The sequence below is a fragment of the Sinocyclocheilus anshuiensis genome, unplaced genomic scaffold (genome assembly GCF_001515605.1).
Source record: "Sinocyclocheilus anshuiensis isolate Anshui unplaced genomic scaffold, SAMN03320099.WGS_v1.1 scaffold813, whole genome shotgun sequence".
Classification (NCBI taxonomy): domain Eukaryota; kingdom Metazoa; phylum Chordata; class Actinopteri; order Cypriniformes; family Cyprinidae; genus Sinocyclocheilus; species Sinocyclocheilus anshuiensis.
In genome coordinates, this window is record NW_015540942.1 from 844,534 (window position 1) to 854,257 (window position 9,724).

A 9,724-nucleotide genomic window follows, 5' to 3' on the forward strand; every position below is an offset into this window, starting at 1 on the left:
GCAGATTCACTCTCTGACAGCAGGAGGCGCTTCTGGAACACTAGATACAGCGTTTCCTTGGTTATCGCAGTAAACAAAGCAGAGCTGCAATGAAACGCTGCTTTAATGTGAATTATACGAGATTAAAAGAAAATACCATCTAAACGTTTCTGAAGACAGCCAGTTCCCCTCAAAAACACATTCATATAAACCCCCAAATCAATATTTAGGATTTTCTTCCAATAGTTCGTGCATCATGAACAGTGAGTGATCTGCCTGCTACAGTATTTTTCTCTGTGCGTCCGTCTTCAGCGTCTCTGGCCTCTGTTAACGGGTGTTTACAGACTTCATATTTTCACATAAATGACATTTGGAAAATGATATGCATTGCAACGCAGTTTGTGCAAGTTTGTGCAACAGAGATCGGCTGCAAAACAATAAACGGCCAGTTGCCGATCGCGTAAGTTCCAGAGGAAGCTCCTTAAGTTCGGCCATCCTACACACACGTGACTGACCGCTCGCACCAACAGGAGGAGGGGGCGTGTTACTCTCTACACTGCACTCAACCTGAGGGATTCCTACACTTTCAGTCTTTGAGGAGACATGAAAAACAGCGCATACCGCAGGAACGGTGTAATGGGAAATATTAGCAGTTTTGAAACGTTCAAATCGCGGTATACCTTGAAACCAGCAATCGGCCCATGCCTACTACACATACTCAAGCAAGCATGAAACTAAAGGTGTTTTCAGCACCTGCTGCTAACTATCCACCTTAACTTTGCAACGTGGAAGTAAGCCATTTTCTAAAAATGTATAAGACTTCTGATTCATTAACGACTATAAGGAAAATAACGAAGTATAACAAAGTGCAGTTAAAGGTAAACTTTTGCACTATGAACCAGTGTGTTTATGATTGCAATAATAAGTTAAATTAATATGATAACAAATACCAGTTTGCAATATCAAGCAGCAAAACAGACTGTTTTTGTACAGCTAAATAACTGGAAGTAAATAACACAGGAAGCCTCACACATTCAAGTTAAAAATGGGCGTCCACTTTTTTGTCAAAAATAAGGTGAATATTAGGATATGAACACACAAACTTAATCTCTAGAGCTGCTCTGAGAGTCACTTCAAAAGCATTTCACAACTGCATTTGATAAAAACTCGTCAGATACACACAGAAGCTCAAAGGTCTTCACGTTTTAAAGTTTGGTTTGACTTGAAATTGTCCTATTGTACAATAGATTGTACTTCTCAAAGTAATAATAACAATAGTAATACAGTTAATTGAAACAATATTTTTAAGAAATATCACAATTTTAAAACATCCATGTTTTAATTTAAACAGTAAACATCTGTTATGCAGCACTTTTTTTTGCTAAAAATCAAAGGAATGGTTTAAATTTCATTTGATTAAATTTTAAATGATTAATGAAAAAGTTTTATGCATTCATTGATTATTGCTGTTTTTGATATTATATTTGTATTAAATGATAAAACACATAAACCAGAAAAAATTATAAGGGCACTATTATTGTTACAATTTTAATAAATTAAAATGTTAAGTTTTATGAATTCAACTGATTAGACAGCCATTTTGATTATTAAAATTTCATTAAACAGTTCAAATGCAAAACACAGATTTCATAGGGCGTCTTTATGAGACAATTTTTGATTGCTGTCAGCATTTTGTTGAGTGTTGAGTTTATATGTTGCTTGCCTTATATGAGGACTACACCTCATTAAAACACTGCCCTATTGTTCCTCTTTATCACTCAGATTCAAGGGTCTGAAAAAAGGTGGAGTCACTGAGAACGCTTCCTACTACATCTTCACAGTGTGCCGATGGGGCCTTCGAGGCGTTTCCCGTGCATGCCTGGTACAACTTCACACCGCAGGCCAAGCACCACACACTCACAGCAGAGGAGGCAGAGGAAGAGTGGGGCAGGTTGAGTGTTTGTATTCATGAGAACAGCTCTGATGGCTCTCCTGAGAGGCCAGTGTCAAATAATTGTGAACGCGTCTAAAGCTCAGACATCACATCTGCTTATTTTTCCTCATATAGGAGAAACAAAGTGGTGAATCACTTCAGTATCATGCTTCAGCGACGTCTCAGAGGACAGGAGCGAGGATGAGGAGGAAGGAGAAAAGGGGGGGAAGAAAAAGAAGAAGGGAGGCAGGGGAGGAGACCTGCGCATACATGACCTTGAGGATGATTTGGAAATGAGCAGCGATGAGAGTGACGGCAGCAATGGAGACGGTGAGCAAAGGCTCTGAGAGCAAGAGGAGTGTCAAATGTAGGGCTGTCTTACCAAAATGTCTTCTTTCAATGCAGATGAGGAAGCCAAGTCAAAAACTAAAAAGGACAAAGGCCCCAAAGGCAAGGGAAAGAAGAAGAAAAAGGGCAGTGACCTGGAAGGATTCAAGGATAGTGATGATGGCGACTTTGAGGGCTTGGAGGTGGACTACATGTCTGATGAGAGCAGGTGAATCTTTATGTACAGTTACTGTTGCCACATACTAACAGCCCTTTATCCAAAGTCTCTCTTCATGGTTACTGCAGCCTAATCATCATCATCATTCTTTCTTTGCTCCAGTTCTGAAGAAGAGGAGTCAGAGAAGACCAAGCCCAATAAGGGAGAGGACGTACCTAAAGGTTGGTGATTTTGAAGGTGTTTTTTTTTTGCCTTCTTGCAGGAGTGCACTTCATTTAATTCTGATGTTTGATTTGCGACAACTCCATGAAGCTCCAACACCTTTTTTTTCAGGGATTGATGAAATGTCTGACAGTGAGGAAGAGAGTGAGGAAGAAAACAAGAATGAGGAAGATGGCAAGGAGGAAGAAGAGGAGGAAGATGGAAAGAAGACACCGGTGCAGGTGGAAAAGAAGAAAAAGAAAGGTAAAGGCAGTCTCATTTTGGATTTTTATTTCTTTGTATTGCAAAGTGTTGTGGCCTTAAGTCTCACATGGGATGAAGAGGATTAAGTAAGCAAGTATTTCAAAGTGTTAGTTATGTTTATTGGAGACTAGGCATACCACTAAAAATTGTAATAAAATTAAGGAATTAATTGTCAGTTCATTTAAAAATAAAACCTTATTTTGAAATGACATATTTAAATATTTTAAATGCAACTATTAAAATGCATTGTCAAATCACTTTTCTTTTTTAAGTGCTAATCTTAGTCCTCCATAATGTTGACATTCTCTGTATTTTATATATAAGAGTATATATATATGTATATGTATTTATTTATTTATTGTTTTTGTAAAAAAAAAAAAAAAAAGTAAAAATCATTGTTTGTTTCAGACAGCAGTGGTGAGTCCGACAGCTCAGAGGACAGTGATATTGAAGGAGAGGCAGCTTCAGCACTGTTCATGGTGGTAATGTCCTATATTTGTGTGTGTGTGTGTGTGTGTGTGTGTGTGTGTGTGTGTGGGAGAGAGTATGAGAGAGAAGATTCTGATGTTGTTTCATGTGTATATGGTACAGTGCTCTCTTGTTGTCTCCCCTCTCACAGAAGAAGCGCACTCCTCCTAAGCGAGGGGGTGGTCGTGGCTCAGCAGGTAGTTCAAGGACAGGAAGTCGACCTGGCACACCTTCTATTGACAACGCTGCCACTTCCAACACACTTCGTGCTGCTGCCAACAAACTGGAGCAAGGTACACTAAAAAAAAAACCTGATTAAAAAAGGTTGATTAAAAATTTTAATCAAATGAGTTACATATAGCTATTAGTTGCATGATTTAATTGCATAAAATATTTGCATAGTAAAAAAAAGAATTCAGTTATTATTGTGGCAAAATAATAACATGTAAATAGATTTAAAAAGTGACTTTAGAAGCATAGTAATATGTTGTTTTTCTTTATAATTAAACATACTATATTTCAATTCCATTTTTAATGTATTTTTTACTTTTTAATGTTACTTTACTTTTTTTTAAAGGGATACTCCATCTGCTTAACCAAATGCCATCCCATATGTATGTGACTCTTTCTTCAGATTAACACAAAGATTTTTAGAAAAATAATCCATCTCTGCGAGTCCATATAATGCAAGTGTCCGGGACCTCCGTAGTTGAAGCTTTAAAAACCACACAAAGTGAACATGAGGGTAACGGATATGACTCCAGTTGATGAATCAATGTCTTTTGAAGTATACAATGGGTGTGTGTGAGGGGGAAAATATTAATATTTTAAACTTTAACTATAAACCATTGCCTCCAGCCAGCTGTCATATCAGTTCATACTTGATGTAAACGTCAGTTGGTGAACATGTTGTAAAACTCACTTAAGAAGTGGTGCAGATGGACAGAGCACTGTTATGTTCACTTTGGTTTTTGAAGCATCAACTTTGGGAGTCCCATACACTTGCATTACATGGACTCAGTGATGGATTATTTGCCTAAAAAATTTTTTGTTTGTGTTCATCTGAAGAAAGAAAGTCATATACATCTAGAACGGCATGAGGTTGAGTAGATGATGAGACGATTTTTGTATTAAGCCATAATGTTATATTATCTGCCTAGTATCTCATTTAATCTAGTCTCTGTTTCTCTTCATTGCTAAGGGTTAGGTAAAGTTTAAACTTAATGTATCTGCTCTTCTGTCTCAGGTAAGCGTCAGACAACTGTGCCCAGCTCAGAGACTCCAGCAGCGAAGAGATTAAAGATGGAGCCCAGCCCTCAGAGCTCTTCAGGAAAGAGCACACCCCAACCAGCGTCAGGAAAATCCACCCCCAGCTCCAGGTACTTTTTTTCTTTTTTTTTTCTTGAACATTACCCAGATCCAGAAAACCCTCAGCTCACTCTTCTCCCCATCTCTGGGTCCTGGGTCTTTTCTCCAGCCTCCAGCTGTGAAGTCTATTTCCTCTGTCCCCTGAGACATGGACCCAGTTACACTTATATTAAACCATACGGTGCTGTAGCCAGTAACAGTATCACAATTCTCCACCACATTACAGTTCATGATGCCTATTTTATCCCTTCAAATCACAGACAAACATTGCCAGAGTCACAAACCATATTATGTCTTTCTTATTTCAAGCATGTATAACATTTTTTGCATCTCCCCTTTAATGATGTGCTGCTGACAGAGGATGCCGTGCGCAGGTATCTCATCAGGAAGCCCATGACCACTAAAGACCTGCTGAAGAAGTTCCAGACTAAGCGCACAGGCCTCAGCAGCGAGCAGACAGTCAACGTGCTTGCCCAGATCTTGAAGAGGCTCAACCCAGAGAGGAAGAACATCAATGACAAGATGCACTTCTACCTCACAGAGTGAGCCCAGCTGAGGAGAGAGTGAAACTGAGTGCCCATCACCAGCAGCCTCTCCTTTAAGAACACAGCTCATTTAGGTTAAGACCAACTTGATCTGAAATTTGTCGTTTTGCTTTCAACCATTCAGCATTTATTAACAGTAGTACTTAAGTGCTGTTAATTGATGCTGGAAGTCCAAAGAGTAAAAAGACAAAGACTGAGAAGCAAGCAATGGAGTAGGTTTTTGTAACGGATATAGGAAACGTGTTTGTAAACTCCACATTTATGTCTGTTAATGACAAGTTGAACATTAGAGAGAAACTGGGTAATATCAACACAATGATCTTTCAAGAAAACCTGCTGAATTTTGAGAGTAACTTTACCCAGAGATTACAATCGCATCTGAGGCTTTTATTGCACATTAATTTCTTATTACATTTGTTTGCCTTTTTTTTTTTTTTTACTGGTTTATCAGCGTTGCACTGTTAAAAGCAGTAAAAGGTATAACTTTTGCATATTTCTCCTTTGGTAGTACATTAAATTTGTTCAGAAATGAATACGTTTGTGTTAATTTGTTTTAAATGCATATTGTATGCAATAGTAATGTATTGTTTGAGTAGAAAGCCACAATATTGGATAGCAGAAAATATTATATTTATTAATAGACATTGTAAATAGAAGCAGTTCCAGTGACTGTCTTCATTCTTTTTCCTGACTCATTTTACATTATACATTGAACAATAAATCTTTCCCCTTAGTATCCACTACAGGTATTTGGACCACATTTCAGTGCGCTGAATGTTATCCTAATGTTAACAGTTGTTTTTCAGCAGTTGTTTCTTTGTGGTTGTTACAGGAAAAATGCATCCGATTGACACATTTTTAGCTATGTTTGAGCATCTGAAAGATGAACAATTCTAGACCAGGGTAGTAATGTGAAAAAGCCACAACGTTTCCAAGATAAGTGCTAAGGTCAGTCCAGTCTCAGTTCAAACAGGCAGGTTTGGACAGATCACAGAGATGCGGCGATGACGTGGAACATTCTGTCCTGAGAAAAAGGATTCTTCATCTTTCAGGATTTCATGGGTAAATTTAAATCGAGCATCATCCCTTTTGATGTGAACACACGTGTTTTACAAATCAAATTTTGAATGACAGCTAAAATAAATGTTCACATTTTCTGGAAAACAAAATACTCTTCTCCTGCCAGTTTTGTGAAATATCAAGAAAGAAAATGAAACACCTTAATATATAAAGTGAGCGCCGACTCAGAAGCAAGTCCACCCAATCTGTGGATTTGTTTTTTGGGACCAATCGCATAACAATATCGGACAACAGGCTTGAAGCGGGATTTATACGTTCGCCTGGCTCCGCTCCGCGAGCCTCCGCTGACTGCGCACAGCCGCGCACCTAACCAAACGGACAAGGCTTTTATACTTGTGGTATGGCAAGCCGTGTTAGCTTAAAATATTCCCAGCGTTACTCGTAATTGCATTTTTACTAGTAACAATTCAATTAGAGAGCTCTACAATTAAATTCTTACTAGTAACAATGCCAATTAGAGAGCTCTCTAAATCTATTTTAACTAGTTATTATTAATACAATAAGAGAGCTCTCTAATTTAATTAGAGAGCTCTGCAATTGCATTCTTACTCGTAATAACTGAATTAGAGAGCTCTCTAATTCAGTTCTTACTAGTAACAATTATGATTATAGAGCTCTCTAATTCAATTCCTACTAGTAAAAATTGAATTAGAGAGCTCTCTAATTGAATTAGAGATCTCTGCTATTACATTATTACTAGTAAGAATTGAATTAGAGAGCTCTACAATTAAATTCTTACTAGAAAGAATTACAATTACAGAGCTCTTTAATGCAATTTTTACTAGTAAAAATGCAATTATAGAGCTCTCTAATTAAATTCTTACTAGTAAGAAATCTAGTTACAAAGCTCTACAATTGTATTCTTACTAGTAAAAACTTGTATTCATTAGATGCAAAACAGATTTGCGACTACACCCATTTACATTCTTACTAGTAACAATTGAATTAGAGAGCTCTGTAATTACATTCTTACTAGTAAGAATTCAATTAGAGAGCTCTACAGTTCAATCCTTACTAATAAGAATTACAATTAGAGAGCTCTCTAATTCAATTCTTACTAGTAACAACTGAATTCGAGAGCGCTCTAATTCAATTGTTACTAGTAAGAATTCCAATTACAGAGCTCTCTAATTCAATTGTTACTAGTAAGAACTAAATTAGACAGCTCTCTAATTCAAATACAGAGCTCTGCAATTAAGCGTATCTTTAATTTGTTTTTTACTAGTGTAAGAACTAAATTAGAGAGCGCTGTAATTCAATTACAGAGCTCTGCAATTAAACATATCTTTAATTTGTTTTTTACTAGTAAAAATGTAATTATAGAGCTCTGTAATTGCATTTTTACTTGTAAGAATTAAATTAGAGAGCTCTCTAATTGCAATTGTTACTAGTAAAAATTGAATTAGAGCTCTCTAATTGGAATTCTTACTAGTAAAAACTAAATTAGAGAGCTCTCTAATCGGAATTGTTACTAGTAAGAATTCAATTGTAGAGATCTCTAATTGTAATACTTACTAGTACAATGTAAATTGTAGAGCTCTGTAATTAAAAATGAATGGAAGTCAATGGAAACATATGACTAGTAAAAATTCATTTACAATTGTTACTAGTAAGAACTAAATTAGACAGCTCTCTAATTCAAATACAGAGCTCTGCAATTAAGCGTATCTTTAATTTGTTTTTTACTAGTAAAAATTTAATTATAGAGCTCTGTAATTGCATTTTTACTTGTAAGAATTAAATTAGAGAGCTCTCTAATTGCAATTGTTACTAGTAAAAATTGAATTAGAGAACTCTCTAATTGGAATTCTTACTAGTAATAATTCAATTGAGCTCTCTAATTGTAATACTAGTAACATTTCAATTGTAGAGCTCTGTAATTAAAAATGAATGGAAGTCAATGGAAACATGACTAGTAAAAATTCATTTGTAGAGCTCTCTAATTTAAATTGTTACTAGTAAGAATTGAATTAGAGAGCTCTGTAATTGGAATTCTTACTAGTAATACTTGAATTAGAGAGCTCTCTAATCATAATTGTTACTAGTAAGAACTGAATTAGAGAGCTCTCTAACTGGCATTGTTACTAGTAAGAATTTAATTGTAGAGCTCTCTAACTGAATTGTTACTAGTAAAAATGCAATTACGACGAGTAACTGGGATTATTATAAGCTAAAACGGCTTGCCATAGTCGTGGTCGCGTTCGCCGTTGTACTATTCTTTGAAACGACAGGGGGCGACGAGGAGTAATTGTTCTCTAAAACCATCGGGAATCACCGGTGAGAAGAAGTCATTTGCCGGTCATTTGTCATTTGCCGGTACAAGACTTCTCGCGTGATGAATGAGTTATTAATAATTTATTTATGTGCAAACTGATTAAAACAATCTTAAGCTATTGGCTTTATTTCGCATCAAACACAAGACAACTTTAAGCAAATAGTGTATAAATAGTATCTAAATGAATTCTAATTCTATTTTTATACAATAAAATAAAACGTACTAAAAGTTACAAAAAATGCCGTGCACACTGCCAAGCGAAATGAGTTCGCGCGCACTCAAAGCGAACTTGAGGACGCGTCGAGTATAAACAAAGACTATACCTTAAAGGGACTTTGGTATAAATCAGCCTTCAGCCCTGCAATAGTGCTTCCACAGAAATGGCAAGAAGGAACAGCAGACAGAGAACATTAAAGTGCCCCTATATGGGTAATGAAAGGTTCATATTTTGGTTTTGGGAGTCCCCAATAACAGGATGACATGCATGCAAGATCAAAAAACACTTTCATTGTCTTATAATATACATTTATTTTTTATCTTACTTGCTCAACGACCCCCAAACGATTCGCTCAACGATTAATTTTTCCAAACCTCTCCTTTGCATGACACTAATCTGCTGTGATTGGTCCAATTGGTCTCATTTCCATTTCAGCATGCCTGTATGGTGTGTTTCCACTGGCATGTAGCGAGCGAAGCAGAGCTAGTGTTTTCAGTTCATTCATATGAAAGTTGAGCTTAAAGGGGTCATATGATGCGATTTCAGTTTTTCCTTTCTCTTTGGAGTGTTACAAGCTCTTGGTGCATAAAGAAGATCTGTAAAGTTGCAAAGACTAAAGTCTCAAATCCAAAGAGATATTCTTTATAAAAGTTAAAACTTGTCCACGCCCTCCTAAAACACCTCGTTTAAACACGCACGCCCCCACGTGTCTACATCACTGTGTGGGAAGATTTGCATAACGCTGCCCAAATGTTCACGCAAAGAAAGAAGGCGTAACTTTTATTCTCGCTGTAGTATTGTTGCCGCCGCCGCCATGTCGTGGAGATGCTGTGTGTTTCATTGTGAAAGCGAAACTACTTTGTTTGGCCTTCCAAAAGAGGACGATATC

The 9,724-nt window shown here is 36.8% G+C and overlaps 2 pseudogenes; one reads left to right on the plus strand and one right to left on the minus strand.

Annotated features, from left to right (window-relative positions):
• LOC107689681 (general transcription factor IIF subunit 1-like) overlaps nucleotides 1-5,843 on the plus strand; it is a 6,667-nt pseudogene extending 824 nt beyond the window's left edge.
• A 109-nt stretch (nucleotides 5,844-5,952) lies between these two features.
• Nucleotides 5,953-9,724, minus strand: part of LOC107689682 (alpha-ketoglutarate-dependent dioxygenase alkB homolog 7, mitochondrial-like) — a 6,923-nt pseudogene continuing 3,151 nt past the window's right edge.